This window comes from Protopterus annectens, chromosome 8.part1 (genome assembly GCF_019279795.1).
Source record: "Protopterus annectens isolate FY-2018-M chromosome 8.part1, PAN1.0, whole genome shotgun sequence".
In the NCBI taxonomy this organism is placed as follows: domain Eukaryota; kingdom Metazoa; phylum Chordata; order Ceratodontiformes; family Protopteridae; genus Protopterus; species Protopterus annectens.
Genome location: NC_056742.1, coordinates 15,807,600 through 15,827,232, shown reverse-complemented (window position 1 = coordinate 15,827,232; position 19,633 = coordinate 15,807,600).

Below are 19,633 nucleotides of genomic sequence, written 5' to 3'. Positions count from 1 at the left end.
GAAAAAATAAAATACAGTACTTTTAAAACTGCAAGTTTGCACTTAACAGAAGACTAAAATACAGTACCGCAAGTTTGCACTTAAGATTAACTTCTAATGCAGGTGATTGTAGCCAACCAAGTCACTCAGCAATTGATCATAAAATGAATTCTCATACTTTGTGGCTAGCACTTAAAGTACAGAGGAAACTCTCTACGCTAACAGTTAAATATCAGATAACAAAGAAGTGAGAAGACCACAAGCCCCTCTTACAGCAGAGAGCGACACACAGCACACTATTCAGTGAAACAATTAGGTAACAGAAAAAATAAAATACAGTATTTTTAAAACTGCAAGTTTGCACTTAGGAGAATAAAATACAGTACTGCAAGTTTGCACTTAACTTCAGCTTATAATGCAGGTGATTGTAGCCAACCAAGTCACTCAGCAATTGAGCATAAAATGAATTCTCAAACTTTGTGGCTAGCACTTTGTGGCTAGCACTTAAAGTACAGAGTAAACCATCTAGGCTAACAGTTAAATATCAGATAACAAAGAAGTGAGAAGACAAATATCAGATAACAAATGTGAATGACAAATTGAAACTGACTAGCGTTTTTAACCCTCCTACACAACAAAACTTATTACTATTTGAACAAATGTGCGAATTAGATATAAGACATCTGTTTTCTACACAAAAATCAAGTAGTACTTTGAACGAGATGAATATTTCATTTGCACAACGTGAATGGTTAAAAAACCTGGGTTCTTTAACTGTCAGGTTTTTGAAACCTGACAAAGGAGGGGGCTTGGTAGTGTTCGACAATGTTCAATATACAGAAAAAATGATGCAAGTGTTATCATCTGACGCCTATGTTACTTCTTCCCTTAATGAGATTAATGTAGTTCAAGGTCGTACCCGTGGGTATTTCCGTGACCTTTTCTTAGCAGGCAAAATTGACTTAGAGACATATAATTACATTGACATTATTCAGCCAAAGTTGCCTGTAATGTTCGAATACCCAAGATACACAAAGACCAAAAGAACCCTCCCATGAGGGCATTAATAGATGGTAGGTCTTCTATGACCTACCCTGTTCAAAATTGATAGATAGTATTCTATCAAAATATGTAAAGAAAATACCTACTATTTGTAAAGACTCCTGGTCTTTCTTACGTGACATCAACAGTATTAAGTTTGACCTTGAGTGTAACTTTTGACTGTAGATGTCATTGATTTATACACATCCATCCTCACAATGAGGCAGCTGAATGGATTCAACTGCTTCTTAAAGATTTAAATGCACCACAAGTGGAGATTGATGTTGTAACAGAACTGTTGAGTATAGTATTGTCATCAAACTTTTTTGTTTTTGAACATAAATTCTATTTACAAAAATGTGGAATAGCCATGGGCTCCCCTGGAGCCAGTGTGGCTAACTTGTTTGTAGCCTTTGGGAAAACCTTTATATACTATCTAATGAAACTGTAATGCAGAAGATAAAATATTACACTAGGTTTTTGGACGACATATTTATCCTTTTAAAGGGAATGAAGTTGAAGCAAAACTTTTTGTAGATTATTTGAACAATTCTACACAATGGTTAAAATTTACTTATAGGTTTTCAACAGTAGAAACAGACTACTTGGATGTGAGACTAACTAAAGAAATAGATGAAGAGATTTATTTGTCTGGCATTTTCAGGAAACAGACATACTGCAACTCTTTCCTGCACTACACTAGTTTACATCCACCTAGGCAGAAAAAATCTATTGTCAAAGGACAACTGGTACGTGCAGGCAGGATGTGCAGCACTTACAGCGATTTCAAAGCTGAGTGCCAATTTTTGAAAGGTATGTTTATAAACCGTGGATACCCTGTCCCTCTTTTAGAGGGGCTTATAAATGAAGTTGACACTAAAAGAACAAAAGGGTTGTATAAACCACTACTTGACCAATCTAATGTAGGTAGGTCTATTACTGATAATGAACTAGCACACCAAAATTCCTTATTAAATCAGCAGAGAAATTTTTCTTTAAGTTTTATAACTCAATTTAATTTGAATTCAACAGGAATTTGGGCCATTATCTTAAAAAACTGGCCACTAGTTATTAATTCCGTTAATTTGATTGACAAGTTAGGTCAGCGCCCCTATGTAATTTACAGGAGAAGTAATAATTTGAAAGAACTTTTACAGCACACTTCTAACACTTATGGTTACATAAGACCTAGAGGCTCATTTAAATGTGGATGCTGCAACATGTGTAAAGTGATGAGAACTGGAAATTCCTTTATAGTTAGGAATAAAAAATACAACATTAAGCAGAGGATTACTTGTGATTCAAAGTCAGTGGTGTACATCGCTTTGTGTAATTCCTGCCCTTCCTTTTACATAGGAAAAACCAATCGCAAACTAAAAGAGAGAGTATATCAGCATCTTTATGCTATAAAAAAACCTCTTTTAGAGAATGCCTTGGCAAAACATGTTAGCAGTAACCCTGACCACTCCTTTAGTTTTATGGGTATTGATCAAGTACCTTTAACTGATAGGGAGGCCCTTTCAGACAGTTCTTGAGTGTGTCGAACTTTTATGGCAGTTGAATTTAGATGCATTTAGGCTAGATGGCCTCAATGAGAACTGTAACATTTCATGTGTTCTTAAACTAAAGAGCTACTTTAGGTAATGCCTATATGCACATTACTTTGTGGGTTTAATGCATAATTTTTACAATGTTATTAATGTAAATGTATTAGTAAGAATATTTTTATGATGTTTTTTATCACACAATATTTATAGATAATTCAATGGAGTTTTTTATGACTATTCATGATTTTATTTATTATTTTTAATTAAGACAAATTAGTGCAGGATGTGCAATTATTTGTCACTTCCTGTTAACTGAGTATTTGAACAGACCAGTTTAGCTGTTTTATTTGTCTTCTTCTGAGGAAGCTGTGACAGGGGTCACGGCAAAAACGTTGTCTTTTTGAAAAATAAAACACTTTTACGTTAAAGAAGAAACTTGGACTTTGTTTCCTGTGGTTAGTATTGACTATCTGGACATCAGGTTGCCTGTTTCTACACATTTTTACAAGTTTGTTTGCTCATTTTTTGACTGTTTGTTGATTGCCATGGATTCAGGCACTCCTGCCAGTCCTGTTAGTCCTAACCTTTGTCTAACAGCTATTCATGAAAAATCAAGTGAAGCAGATTTATTTTCTTTATTGGCTTCCATTTCACAAAAATTGGAAGCTTTACATGTTCGTATGGATGTTTTAGAGCAACTTCCAACTTTTAACAGAAAAGAAAAGTCTGAAACTATTGTAAACCGGAATGCTGTTCCAGTTTCTGACTCGGAAGGGTCTGCTACGTCACTTCCTGCAGCCCAACAGCTTAGAGGACTGCCTCCTCGATTGAATAAACAACAGGCAGGAAGTTCTGTTGTTCAAAACGCTACTGCTTCTACCAGTAGGGAAACGGACTTGTTTCCTTCAACTCCATGCATCTTTCGGATCCCTTCTACTAGTTATGCTGCAGTAACTAATGCTAACCCAATTACACCACCAGCATCTAACTCAAACGAGGGGCATAGTACGGAGCCAGTGGAGGAACGCCGAACCTTGAACGACTGGATTAATAAAGAGAACCTGTTTTTGTTTTTGTCAGGCGCTAATACTGGGTCAACTGTCAGTTCTTTTCCTGTTCAAGAAAATGACAACAACTGGTTTAGTGACCGTTTAAAGGTACTTGACATTAAGTTGCTTAAATTAAAAAAACTGCAGCTGGAAGCTGCTTATTTTAGGCAATGTTTAAATGAGAAACTGGTTCCAAAAGGCCTTAGGAACAACTTTACTCCTTCTGGACTACTGTTGGACCAAGTGTACTTTTCAGAATTGAAATGTTTGTTTCAGGAACAGGGGTTACAATTGCTAAATGTGATAGTTAAACATTACGATATGCACATTTTGTCTCTTATTTCTGAAGTGAATGTTTTGGATGAAGAAATTAAAACTAATACTTCTTTTTTGCAGTTTAAATACGACTATGATCGTATTTTTTCTAGCATTGATGCATTGTTACTTAAATTAAAAATTAACAAAAATAAGAAGTTAGTAAGGGACAGAACAGCTTACTTTTCTAACCAAGCCTATTCCCATTTGAACATTCCAAGTGCAGGGTCCAATACTGTTGATTTAAATGGGCCTTCTACTTCTGTTAATGCTGAATTAATTCTGTTGGAAGGTGAAAATGGGGAACACCTTACTACTACACCTAGACAGGAAGTTAGAAGAAGTAACAGGTTAAAAGGGTCCACTGCTGTTAATTACAACTATAAGAACCAAAGAGGACCAGGGAGAACTGACCAGAATAAGCAGGTTCCTTTAGAGCTCCCTAATAATAAAGTTTTTTTAGGGAACCAACAGAAGAAACAAGGGGGGAATGTGTACTGGAGGAAACGTTAATAGACAATGTTTCTCCCATATGTCCGAGGGATTTCTTGCAAGGCCCTATTATACACACTAACACAAGGAAAGATTTTACTATCTACAACTTTTCATCTTTGGAACTAGATTCTGATCTAGTTGAATTGTTAGCTCTGGGATATACTTTTATACCAAGTACCTATGGAAGTTTAGCTAAAGTTTTGATTGATCTGAAATGCTACATACGCAAGTTAAATTTAAAATTATATTTTAACAATGAAACAACAAATGTGAATGACAAATTGAAACTGACTAGCGTTTTTAACCCTCCTACACAACAAAACTTATTACTATTTGAACAAATGTGCGAATTAGATATAAGACATCTGTTTTCTACACAAAAATCAAGTAGTACTTTGAACGAGATGAATATTTCATTTGCACAACGTGAATGGTTAAAAAACCTGTTCTTTAACTGTCAGGTTTTTGAAACCTGACAAAGGAGGGGCTTGGTAGTGTTCGACAACGCTCAATATACAGAAAAATGATGCAAGTGTTATCATCTGACGCCTATGTTACTTCTTCCCTTAATGAGATTAATGTAGTTCAAGGTCGTACCCGTGGGTATTTCCGTGACCTTTTCTTAGCAGGCAAAATTGACTTAGAGACATATAATTACATTGACATTATTCAGCCAAAGTTGCCTGTAATGTTCGGAATACCCAAGATACACAAAGACCAAAAGAACCCTCCCATGAGGGCATTAATAGATGGTAGGTCTTCTATGACCTACCCCTGTTCAAAATTGATAGATAGTATTCTATCAAAATATGTAAAGAAAATACCTACTATTTGTAAAGACTCCTGGTCTTTCTTACGTGACATCAACAGTATTAAGTTTGACCTTGAGTGTAACTTTTTGACTGTAGATGTCATTGATTTATACACATCCATTCCTCACAATGAGGCAGTTGAATGGATTCAACTGCTTCTTAAAGATTTAAATGCACCACAAGTGGAGATTGATGTTGTAACAGAACTGTTGAGTATAGTATTGTCATCAAACTTTTTTGTTTTTGAACATAAATTCTATTTACAAAAATGTGGAATAGCCATGGGCTCCCCTTGCGGAGCCAGTGTGGCTAACTTGTTTGTAGCCTTTGGGAAAACCTTTATATACTATCTAATGAAACTGTAATGCAGAAGATAAAATATTACACTAGGTTTTTGGACAACATATTTATCCTTTTTAAAGGGAATGAAGTTGAAGCAAAACTTTTGGAGATTATTTGAACAATTCTACACAATGGTTAAAATTTACTTATAGGTTTTCAACAGTAGAAACAGACTACTTGGATGTGAGACTAACTAAAGAAATAGATGAAGAGATTTATTTGTCTGGCATTTTCAGGAAACAGACGTACTGCAACTCTTTCCTGCACTACACTAGTTTACATCCACCTAGGCAGAAAAAATCTATTGTCAAAGGACAACTGGTACATGCAGGCAGGATGTGCAGCACTTACAGCGATTTCAAAGCTGAGTGCCAATTTTTGAAAGGTATGTTTATAAACCGTGGATACCCTGTCCCTCTTTTAGAGGGGCTTATAAATGAAGTTGACACTAAAAGAACAAAAGGGTTGTATAAACCACTACTTGACCAATCTAATGTAGGTAGGTCTATTACTGATAATGAACTAGCACACCAAAATTCCTTATTAAATCAGCAGAGAAATTTTTCTTTAAGTTTTATAACTCAATTTAATTTGAATTCAACAGGAATTTGGGCCATTATCTTAAAAACTGGCCACTAGTTATTAATTCCATTAATTTGATTGACAAGTTAGGTCAGCGCCCCTATGTAATTTACAGGAGAAGTAATAATTTGAAAGAACTTTTACAGCACACTTCTAACACTTATGGTTACATAAGACCTAGAGGTTCATTTAAATGTGGATGCTGCAACATGTGTAAAGTGATGAGAACTGGAAATTCCTTTATAGTTAGGAACAAAAAATACAACATTAAGCAGAGGATTACTTGTGATTCAAAGTCAGTGGTGTACATCGCTTTGTGTAATTCCTGCCCTTCCTTTTACATAGGAAAAACCAATCGCAAACTAAAAGAGAGAGTATATCAGCATCTTTATGCTATAAAAAAACCTCTTTTAGAGAATGCCTTGGCAAAACATGTTAGCAGTAACCCTGACCACTCCTTTAGTTTTATGGGTATTGATCAAGTACCTTTAACTGATAGGGGAGGCCCCTTTCAGACAGTTCTTGAGTGTGTCGAACTTTTATGGCAGTTGAATTTAGATGCATTTAGGCTAGATGGCCTCAATGAGAACTGTAACATTTCATGTGTTCTTAAACTAAAGAGCTACTTTAGGTAATGCCTATATGCACATTACTTTGTGGGTTTAATGCATAATTTTTACAATGTTATTAATGTAAATGTATTAGTAAGAATATTTTTATGATGTTTTTTATCACACAATATTTATAGATAATTCAATGGAGTTTTTTATGACTATTCATGATTTTATTTATTATTTTTAATTAAGACAAATTAGTGCAGGATGTGCAATTATTTGTCACTTCCTGTTAACTGAGTATTTGAACAGACCAGTTTAGCTGTTTTATTTGTCTTCTTCTGAGGAAGCTGTGACAGGGGTCATGGCGAAAACGTTGTCTTTTTGAAAAATAAAACACTTTTACGTTAAAGAAGAAACTTGGACTTTGTTTCCTGTGGTTAGTATTGACTATCTGGACATCAGGTTGCCTGTTTCTACACATTTTTACAAGTTTGTTTGCTCATTTTTGACTGTAACAGAAAAAATAAAATACAGTACTTTTAAAACTGCAAGTTTGCACTTAACAGAAGACTAAAATACAGTACCGCAAGTTTGCACTTAAGATTAACTTCTAATGCAGGTGATTGTAGCCAACCAAGTCACTCAGCAATTGATCATAAAATGAATTCTCATACTTTGTGGCTAGCACTTAAAGTACAGAGGAAACTCTCTACGCTAACAGTTAAATATCAGATAACAAAGAAGTGAGAAGACCACAAGCCCCTCTTACAGCAGAGAGCGACACACAGCACACTATTCAGTGAAACAATTAGGTAACAGAAAAAATAAAATACAGTATTTTTAAAAATGCAAGTTTGCACTTAGGAGAATAAAATACAGTACTGCAAGTTTGCACTTAACTTCAGCTTATAATGCAGGTGATTGTAGCCAACCAAGTCACTCAGCAATTGAGCATAAAATGAATTCTCAAACTTTGTGGCTAGCACTTTGTGGCTAGCACTTAAAGTACAGAGTAAACCATCTAGGCTAACAGTTAAATATCAGATAACAAAGAAGTGAGAAGACCACAACCCCCTCTTACAGCAGAGAGACATACAGCACACTATTCAGTGAAACAATTAGGTAACAGAAAAATAAAATACAGTTCTTTTAAAACTGCAAGTTTGCACTTAACAGAAGAATAAAATACAGTACTACATGTTTGCACTTAACTTCAGCTTCTAATGCAGGTGATTGTAGCCAAACATGTCACTCAGCAATTGAGCATAAAATGAATTCTCAAACTTTGTGGCTAGTACATAAAGTATTGAAGAAACCCTCTAGGCTAACAGTTAAATATCAGATAACAAAGAATAGCAGAGAGACACAAACCACACTATTCAGTGAAACAATTAGGTAACAGAAAAAATAAAATACAGTACTTTTAAAACTGCAAGTTTGCACTTAACAGAAGACTAAAATACAGTACTGCAAGTTTGCACTTAACTTCAGCTTTTAATGCAGGTGATTGTAGCCAACCAAGTCACTCAGCAATTGAGCATAAAATGAATTCTCAAACTTTGTGGCTAGCACTTAAAGTACAGAGGAAACTCTCTAGACTAACAGTTAAATATCAGATAACAAAGAGGTGAGAAGACCACAAACCCCTCTTACAGCAGAGAGACACACAGCACACTATTCAGTGAAACAATTAGATAAGAGAAAAAATAAAATACAGCACTTTTAAAACTACAAGTTTGCACTTAACAGAAGAATAAAATACAGTGCATGTTAAATTGGACAGCCCATACCAGCCATCTGTACATATGTATATGGAATACCCAGATGTCTGCAACCAATATGTTGTCTGTGACCCCTAACAATGGGCATTTATGAGACACGTTGTCAAACTGTCACAGTCACTGTAGTGACAGACATGGCAGCAGCTGACCTTGTACCTGTCTGAAACATAATGCTGATAGACAGATTGTAACTCCATCACCTTGCAGCAGTCTACAGACAGACATCAGGTGAACGCCATATGTAAAGCTGAGGCAAACAGCAAACATTGGACACACCCATCACATATTGCATGACACATATAGGAAATGGATAGCATAACAGGTCATGCAACTGAATGCACCTTTCAAAGGGTATGTGTTGTTATATGACAATAGCTGTCATTAACCTACAATGTCAGTCTGTCATGATTTTACCAGATGTTGGCCAGAAAAAACACATGTACAAGATCGATGTGAAGAAATCATGTGTCAGAGATCAGGACAATCTGCACACATATGTAGAGGTCAGAGGTATGGCCACCATCTGTACCCATACCTCCCAAGCTGTTGGAGCAAGGACTGCTCACAAAGCCATATATAATGGGGTGAGAAAGGACTCATAATAGGGACACCTGTAAAATATCACTCATACAAACATATAATTGTGATAGCATAACAGGGTTTGCATTAGCATAGGTGGTCTGAATGGTATGAAGTGTGCAACTCATAATGTCTGCCATTATGTTATGACTGCAGCCCACAATAGTTTGGAAAAAAAAATGCCAGACAGACACAGGTGTATGAGAAAATGGGCTACTGATATGTTGCATGCATCAGGACAGTCTGTGTAAACTGTACAGTTGAGAGGTATGTCTGAACCTCCCTGCAGGTTGCAGTCCATGTTTGGCAAGGTGTAACCTGTGCTGATAACTGAAACAGTTAAAAGAGGTCCTAGAACTGTGGGACAAGGAACATGTCATACAGTCCTGTACTGATTGCAGAGAGAAGTGACTGCACATCAGAAGCACCATAATGTCATGAGATCCTGATGGAGGAATGAAAAGTCAGCAAGCAAAGGAGAGTAGTAGTGCTGAAATTTAATTCATCCTGAAGTCCTGATGCATACCTTCTCGAGGTGGACCCTGATTTTCACAAAATCTCACACAGATGACACTGATATATAGACTGTGTTTATATAGCATATATCATGGACAGAAGTAAATCAAAAATAAAAAAAAGATAGCTGGGTGCACAAGACCCAGGATAAAAAAGTGCGCAAACCTGGTAGATGCACTGGTGCCAGGACTGGAAAAAATGACAGTGTAGAATCCTCAAAATATGGAAACATTCCTACAATGGGGCCAGGCCAGGCTCAGGGAGAGGATGCCCCCCTTTTTTAGAAGGAAGTAGCAGTCCACAAAAAGGACAAAAATTGATTGGCCAAAGAAGGGTCATAAAGACGATAGAGTGGACTATTGAGGATAAGAAAGAAATTATGTATTGTTACTATTATGTAAAAAGCCCAGAATTTCCAGACACAAGATATACAGAATGATTAAGAGAGAAATTAGAGGAAAGAAAAATACTTCCCCAGGAAAAACTGCCCCAAGCTTCAAATAAAAATTTGTGTTCATTAATACAACAGACTTTTGAAAAACAGTATATGTATCAAGAAACTTTGATCTCTTTCGAAAAAGAAGCATCTGAAGAATTGAGAAAATATAAACAACAAAACCTAGAGATATTTGAAAAATATAAAAAAGAAATATGGACATGGGAAAGAAAGAGAGATTTGAAATGATGCAATATTTATGCAAAGGAGAAAGCCAAGTTAACTAATATAGAGAAATCAGTCTCAAAGATATTCGAAGAGAAATACAGGCAAAGGCATCCAGACATGGAAAATTTCACAATAAAAAGATTAATAGCACAAAGATGTAATGTAGAAAAGATGATTAGTAAAGCAGAAGTTAAAGAAATAGAAGTTGAAGTTGCAGTTGAAGTTATGGAGTGCCTGTGAAGTGAAGGATTTAATGTAGAAGGTCTAAAACAGAGTACATCACAGCATGATGGAGTGAGTCCCCAGAATAAGGAAAAGCAAGAAGATCAGGAGACATGTGAAGAAGAAATATGGATGGGAAATTAAAAGAGATTTAATATGGTGTAATATTTATGCAAAGGAGAAAGCAAAACTAACCAATACACAAAGAGCAGCACCAAAGATATTTGAAGAAAAATGTAGGGATAGGAATCCAGATATGGAAAACTTCACAATACAAAAAATAAGAAGACTAAGAGGAAAAGTAGAAAAAGAGATTAGTAATGGAGAAGTCAAAGAAATAGAAATTGAGGTAATGGAACAGCTGCAAAGAGAAGGATTTAGTGTAGAAAATCAAATGCAGAAAGCACTACAACAGGATAGAGCAATGGATATCCAAATTAAGGGGAAACTAGTGGAACAGGAAGCAATTGTTCAGTGCCATATCAAGATATTTTGGAGCCTTCCACAGGAAACCAGTATAAACGTTCACTTGAAGCTAGACAGCAAGGAAAGGAACAGGAAACTGTGGAAACTGATGCAGTCAATGCTGAAGAGTGTAGGCTAGTGAGTTCCCATATGACAGAACAACAGATGACATGGGATGAAATTGAAGAGAATGTGCCACAGGAATATGCTATAGAACTTTCTATAGAATGCCCACAAGAAACGGAAACCAAGGGATGTGCCCTCAAGAGAAGAGTTGTTTGATTTAAGAGACAAAGACAGATATATCAAGATCAATGAGAGAAATAGACAGCAGAAGGTTAATAAAACCCCAAAAGTCAGAAGCTTGATAAAACAAATGAACATAGTAATTAGGACTGTCCATAGAGATCCATGTGATATAACAGAAATAAATAGAATATATTACTGTGCTGCTAAATTAATAACTGACAAAGTTCTACCACAGGAACACAGGGTAGTGGGAGAAAGGAGGGGGCGAACGTGAATGCCATCATGGAAATATCGAACAGAGAAAACTATATAGCAGCTAAACAAGAAGTGTCATTGTTAGAAAATTATAGAGTAGGGAATAGATCAACAAAAATACTAAGAAAGATAGATGTGATAAAAGCAATGCACAGTATTAGAACAGACCAGGATTTATTAAGCACTATTGGAGATAACAAACTTGTTCTTCTTCTTTCGGCTTTTCCAGGTTAGGGGTCGTCACAGTGAAACTCCCGTCCGCTAATGATTGGCAGTAGATTTTTATGGTGCCGAGGTGCCAGTTTGATGCCCAACCTTCAACAAAGGCACCCTCATTCACGCATGTCTTTTGAGTGCCACTCGACCGTGGGGAGGACATGCAGACTCCGCTCCAGCCGAGAATCAAATGGGATTACCTCTTGCTGTGAGGTGACAACTCTACTGCTGCACCACCACGGCTTCCATTGGAGATAACAAACTTATCTTCATATCTTCTAAATCTTTCCACCTCTTTTGGAGATACCAATCTAAAAATTTCAAAACAGGTGGAAAAATTTTAAAGATATGAAGATAAGGGGAAAGTACAAAATAAACAATTTATTGATGACCCAAAAAAGTTTTATAGACAATGGGGAAATAAAGTAAAAGGAATTGAAAGACCGCCAAAAAAGAAGTAGATACATTTTGGAGAAGTATCTATGAAGATCCTGTGGAACATAATAAAGATGCTAAATGGATAGAAGAAGTAAAAGAAAGAACAAGAAGATATGAAATAACAGCCAGAGAGATTGAAACAAAACCCCAGGCCTAGATGGCAACTTTTGGCTTAAAGTATTAACTTCTTTGCACGAGGATTTAGCCATGAGTAAGAACTATTTATATGCGCACCCCAAACACACTGCACTGGTTAACAACAGGAAAAACAATGCTCTTACTTAAGAGTGAACCTGCAAGCTACCCTAGAAATTATAGACCAATAACTTGCCTTCCAAAGATGTATAAACTATACACGGGAACTGACACTGACAGAGTTTATACTCATTTAGAAGAAAACTCAATTATGGCAGTAGAACAAAAGGGCAATAAAAGAAAGTCATATGGAACAAAGGATCATTTGTTGTTAAACAAAGTTATAGTGGAGAACTGTAAGAAGGGAAGAATCTAATTATGGCATGGATTGACTACAAAAAACATTTGATAGTATCCCACATTCATGTATAAAAGAGTACTTAAAAATGTATAAGATACACACTACACTGATTAACTACATTACAGTAACCATGAAACAGTGGCAGACCACTTTGCAATTAAATCATGATAAAGGACAGATTATTATCCCAAGGTTAAAAATTCAAAGGGGGATATTCCAGGGTGACTCTTTGTCACCGTTGCTATTCTGTCTTGCCATTAATCCATTAAGCTGTTTACTTAACAGCTTAGGCCATGGCTACAATTTGGCTCCTAGAAAACAACAAAGTCTAATGACTTCTTATCTTCTCTTTGTTGATTATTTAAAACTGTATAGCTCATGAGACGAGGAACTGAAAGCACAGCTGCAGGTTGTCAAAACTTTTTCAGATGATATTGGAATGTCATTTGGTCTTGATAAATGTGCAAAAGCAACCTTTAGAAAAGGAAAACTGCAGCACCAGGAAAACATCAGTTTGGGACAAGAATGTGACATAAAATATCTTGAGCAAGAGGGAGTGTATAAATACTTGGGAATTGATGAAGGATCAGCAATAAAACATGAACAAATGTGAATAAAGCTCAGTAAGGAGTACTTTAGAAGACTTAAATTAATCCTGAAAACAGCAGTGACATCTAGGAACAAGATTCAAGCCATACATCAATTCGCTCTTCCTGTCCTAAGTTATAGTTTTGGAGTGATTGACTTTCCCCAGAAAGTGTTGGATAGACTGGATATTAAAACAAGTAGGATGCTTCATGCTTACCAAATGATTTATAAAAATCAATGTATACCAATATTATATATTCCACATTCTGAAGGAGGGCTGGGCCTCCTTGAAATTGATTACATGTATAGATCTGCAATCGTGGGACTCCACACATATTTACTGACCTCACAAGATCCAAATGTAGTGAAAGTTTTGAAATATGAGAAGAATAAATCTAAGATGACATCTCTGCTTAATTTAGCAGAACCATATTAACGTCAAGCAGGAATGGAAATCAAACCAGAAGTAGATAAAAACCAGGCAGCAATTGAATGTGCTAAAAATCAAAAGAAAGAATATAATGTGAAGGACCAGATGAGAAGGCAAGAAATGTGGAAAAAATAAATATTGTTGAACATATAGAAAACTTCTGGAAGAACCTCATGTTGATCAAGAACAAACACAAGAATGGTTAAGGAGAGGTGAATTCACATCAAGAAATGAAAGGTTAATATTGGCAGCCCAAGATAGTGGGCTATGTACAAGCTGGTTTACAAAGTCCATTGAACATGTGGGAGAAACAGACATATGTTGGTTTTGTAAAACCAAATTGGAAACAGTCACACACCTTGTTGCTGGTTGTGACGCACTAATGGCAGAGGGACTGTATACTGAAAGGCATCATAATGTGGTGAGATTGTTACACTGGAGACTGTGTGAACATTATGGCATCTAAGTGGCTGAAAAACACTGGAAACATGAGCCACAAAGAATCATAGAAAATGGGGAAGTTTATATCAGATGGGATCACCCAATACCAACAGTTCAAAAGATAGATGCTAGATATAGTGGTCCAAGAAATGAAGACAAAAGTAGCATTGATCATTGAAATCGCCACACCCAGTGACTACAGTGTCTTGTGTACAAAGAGACACAAAGTCATAAAATGCCTGGATCTGCAGGCAGAAATGAGAGCCATGTGGAAGAAAGATACCCAGACAGCTCCAATAGTAGTAGGAGCAATGAGTCTTACAAAAAAGAATTTACAATCATATTTAGATATGTTACCAATTCAAGTAACACCGTACGAGTTGCAGAAGGAGTCATCACTGAGCACATTGCGGGTGCTGCTAAGAGTGCTTTTGGCTGACATCAAAGAGTGAAACAATACTAATTTCATGAACTTTAATCGTACTTTAACTTAGGAATGGGTCCATTCCTGTCATGGTATTAGAAACCCAAAAAGACTTGGAGAAATTAAAAAAATCATGAGAAATACTGTAAGCAAAGGTAATGCCACACAAAGAAGGTGTCATAACAGCATACCAGAGGACATCCTGTGTGTTGCACTTGCCGTGAACATGCTATGTGCTGCCAACTATCACATTAGTACAACTTTTGTCCCACACTCCTCAACTGATAATGTTACACACACACATTGTGTGTTGCCTATGTGTGTGCAATATGTAGACCTAAAAAGGCCCTGTGACTACTGTGTGCCCACAAGATAGGTGAATCTGTTAGGGTTAAGGTCATAGCTAGGTTTGTGAGGGACCTAGTGCCAGTACTCCAGTAACCTCCTCTATATGTATGAGTCTGTGGTACTATAAAACACTGAGGTGACATGTATGAAGGCTAGCTGTCTGTGACAAGGGGTATGTATGCAAGGTCACACTGTCTGCCAACAGTGTCCCTCACACACTGTTGCATGCATATACACCTGGTAAAAATGTACATATACAGCTGTACCTTGGCTATGAAATGGTTGATGTGTTTCCACTCTGCCATAATCCACATTGGTAATGTCTGCAGGGCCACAGCCTGCAGACACATAGACACCTGGAACACAAACAGAATACAGCATGTCAGACTACATTCAGTCAACATTACTAACACCAATAATGCATCATGGCTAATAAGGTACATACACTTTGATGTGTACCCATAACAAATGCAAGCAGACAGAACCTTAACCAGCATTACATAGCTACACTGTACTATATTCACCCTTTGCATCAGACCATATTAGCATGTTCCTGCATCGATGGCATGGATGACAGGGATGTAGCATAGGTATCATCATATGCACAGAGTGTGGTGTGGGTTTGCCAGAGGCCTAGGCTGGGACATATGGTTGACATCATGTGTGTGTGTTTGGAGGGGTGTTCTATAAATGGGCTGTGCAGAGGTGCTGTGTGTGCCTGGAGGTGACCTGCCTGTGATAGAGATGCGTGTGTGTGTTTGTATGCACACAGTCAAGCCATGTGGCTGCCCTACACAGGGGTATGTTGGACAGCTGTGGACCATACATGGCAGGGTGTACACTTCACTATCTCAGGCCACAGACTATGAACTGGCCCTGCCAGGGGTCTTACTGGCACCACCAGACCCAAGGCCTGATGGTGACTGCTATCTGCTGGATCCATGTCCCTGATGGGACTGGCCAGGACCACGTGCCCATGGCCTGCTCTGTTGTGGTGTGGACAGCACCCCACCTTTGGTAGTGCTGGTAGTACTGCCACTACGGGAGTGTAAAGGTGCACGGCCCTGTAGACTCTCAGCTGATCTTGGTGCTGACCTACATCCACGTGGCTGATGCCCATCTCCCACCACATGATCCAGCACAGACATTCCACAGTCGAGGACTGCCAAGGTCTCACGCCACTGTCTATTCATGACATCCCTATTGTGATGTGCGGCCTCAACAAGGTCATGAAGGTCATCATGGATGCCAGGAAGAGTTGTACCCAAGACCCTGAGTATTTCTCTGGTGTTACATTCAGTACATGCCTGTGCCTTCATGATGGCCCAAAACATGCATCTGGTGACACCTGCTGTGGCAATGTGACAGGGTATTGATGGGCAGCAGTTCTCCTTCAAGCACCCCTGTCCATCCACCTGTTTGGGACCTCACCTGCACTCTGGCTATGACTAGTGTCTACACTCACATTTTCCATAGTCACCACACTAGCTTGTTTCATGCCACCACTCACCACCTGTCCATTATCTGTCACTGCTGGGGATGAGGTATGTGTGGGCATTGTGACTGTGTGCGGGGACACTGTGGACAGCAGTGGGATGCCAACCGATGGCAGAGATTCAGCCCCTGACAGCCCCATCTGTGCCTCACTATGACCACCATCATCGTCAGAGTCTGCAGAGACACTGACATCAGGTTCTGAGTGGGAGGGACCACTACCCCCATGTCCACCTGTGAGGGGAAGACAACATATGTAAATTAATACCTGCACTATAAGGTTTGCTGGTACACACACACACACACACGCACACACACACAGACATGCACACACACACACACACACACACACACACACACACACACACACACACACACACACACACACACACACACACACACAGATACATACAGGTGAGGTGGCACAAAGGCATTACACAAACCTCACAATATCCAAATGGTAAACAACACAACACAGCAACAAACCACTGATAATGAAAAAACAATACACGAACTTCACTGTGATAAGTATCACGGTCTCTAGAATAATACTGAGAATGCGAACTATAATGGAATACTTTATTATAAAAAATTAAAAACTCGGTTAAGCGCTTTCATCTACAGTTAGTAGACTTCCTCAGAACACCATTATTTAAAAACAGCTGGGTTAAATGCAGAATTATAACCAATCCTGTTGGTCTATCAATCACATCAATTAAACATTTAAAGTGCACTGTGCATTAATAAGCGCATATCACGGTATATACATTAGTATTAAAAATTTGTTAAAAATTTTGCTAAAACTTACGTGTCTAAACTATACATAGATATAATAAAAACTATAGGATAAGCTATGTCCTCTTGTAACACTTTATATCCTAACCTTAAAACACATTTAAATAATAAGTTAATTAACCTCCATTTAAAATCACATCGTTAAATTTTGGCTTCTAATACTGGCTTGATAGAAGTGCTGTCATTAATACCAGGGTAGACAGTTGCGTTCAGTAAGAGCTGCCATTTTACCTCTCTCTCCCCCATTTTTATCTTAATATTGCCAACCCTAGAGTTTACCTTAACCTGTTCTAAGATGGCAAACTTAAAAATATCACAGTTAGGGCTTCCTGCTATATGTCTGTACAAGCATTATTTGTATATTTCTTCCTTATACTGTAATAGTGATCATATATTCGACTCCTTAGACATCTGTAGATTCTGCCCACATAGAAACATGGGCATTTAACACATTTGGCCAAATATATCACATGTTGTGTCCGACAGTTCCTTATCTTGAACCTAATTGTTGTTTGGTTGACATCCCCCAATGTTAAAACACTGTCTTCCATTACAGCAAAACATTGGTTACATTGTGCACACTTACTTGTACCCCCTATCATATCAATCATTTTATTACTCTTAGACCCAACCTCAAATATACCTTTTAAATTCTGACTTGTCTTAAACACAAATAATGGTTGATCCCCTAATTTCTCATGTATCGTTGCATCACTTCTCAAAATATTCCAATTATTTCCAATAATTGCCTGTGCATCCTTAACAAAAGGGCTGTACTGTAAAATGCAAGCTCTCTTGTAGTTCTTAATAGGCTCCCTCGTAGTCGTACTACTAGGTGTGTCAGGGATATGTACAGTGTCTGCTCCCAAAAGGGGTAAGTACTTTTTGTCCCATTCTTTCTGGATATAATTACTAATGGCTGTTGTAAGCTTAGTGGGGTACCCGCGTTTTCTAAATATATCACCTCTATTGTTCAACTCCTTAACCATCTCATGGTAATCAGAAGTCATTCGGGCTGCTCAAATGCATTGACCTTTAAATATACTTTGTTTCTGACAACTTGAATAATGTAGATATGAATTGCTGAAAGTATCTTTCCTATAAATCTTGGACTTAAACTCTTCTGTTGTAGAATAGATAAATGTGTCTAAATAAGGAATACCAACCTTACTAAAACTATGTGTAAATTTAAGATACTCATTAGCCAAGTTCAGATCTTTGATAAAAGTTTCCATTTCCTCTATAGTACCATTCCATAATATAAAAATGTCATCCAAAAATCTAACATAGCAACTGACATGTTTGAACAGTGCATTCTTGAAAATATATCCTTCTTCCCAGTTCAGAAGGAACACATTTTTGATTTTGGGGAAAAAGCTGGATATTATAAAGGGACTTCAACTGGACAATATGTATTTAAAAAGATGTATAGAATTAAAAATTGTCCCCATGGGATGCGTTTTTTTAAACAACCTATGGGTATTGATATGAATGAAACTAATATATTGGAATGCAGTCAAATGTTTAACAATTTTGGGTTCAGCTTCATGGAATTTATTATAAAGTGTAATGATAATAAATTAAGTAGGATGTTTTTAGAAGTTGAACAGTTAAATGATATGATTTTGAAGGATTTATTATTTAGTGAATGGGAAAGTTTGTATAATAAACATGTTTGAACAGTGCATTCTTCAAAATATATTCTTTTTCCCAGTCCAGAAGTATGAGATTGGCATATATGGGGGCACAAGCAACCCCCATAGCAACTCCTCTAATTTGCCTGTAATGTTCCCCTTCAAAGTATATAAAATTGTAATTTAAAACTATATCCATAAATTCAAGAATGAGTGCAACTTTGTCCCATGTAAATTGTGTGTGTTTCTGTATACTATTGCTGAATCTAATCATGCCGTCATCCTTGGGTATACATGAAAAGAGGTCTATTACATCAATAGCTAAGAATATGATTTCTTCCTTCCATAATTCAGGTTTCAACCAACTTAAAAAATCCCAAGAGTCAATAATTATATGGAGTACCCTTCTATATATAGGTTTCAACCAACTATCAATAACTTTGTCATAAGGAAACATCTTGGATTTGCTCCTCAATATTATAGGATGAAAAGGTGGGTCAAATAAATTTTTGTGAACTTTAGGGATTCCTACTATTGTGGCCAATATAGGGGATTCGACTCGTAAATAATTATATAAATCATTATCAATTCTGTTATCTAATAAAAATTCTTCTAAAAATAAGTCAATACGAAGATAACTAATATTAACTTCATTAAGTGAAGATGTTTCATAATTACCTGAATTGAGGAGTATATTGTGAATTTTATTTATATAGTCATTGCTATCATAAAGTACAATACCGCCACCTTTGTCAGGTTTCATTATGCGTAAATTATCGCTGCAAAGTTCTTTCAAAACTAAATATTCTCCCTTATTTTGATTGTATTTCACATTAATTTTCTTGCAGTTCCCATAATATTTATACAAGTCATCAACAA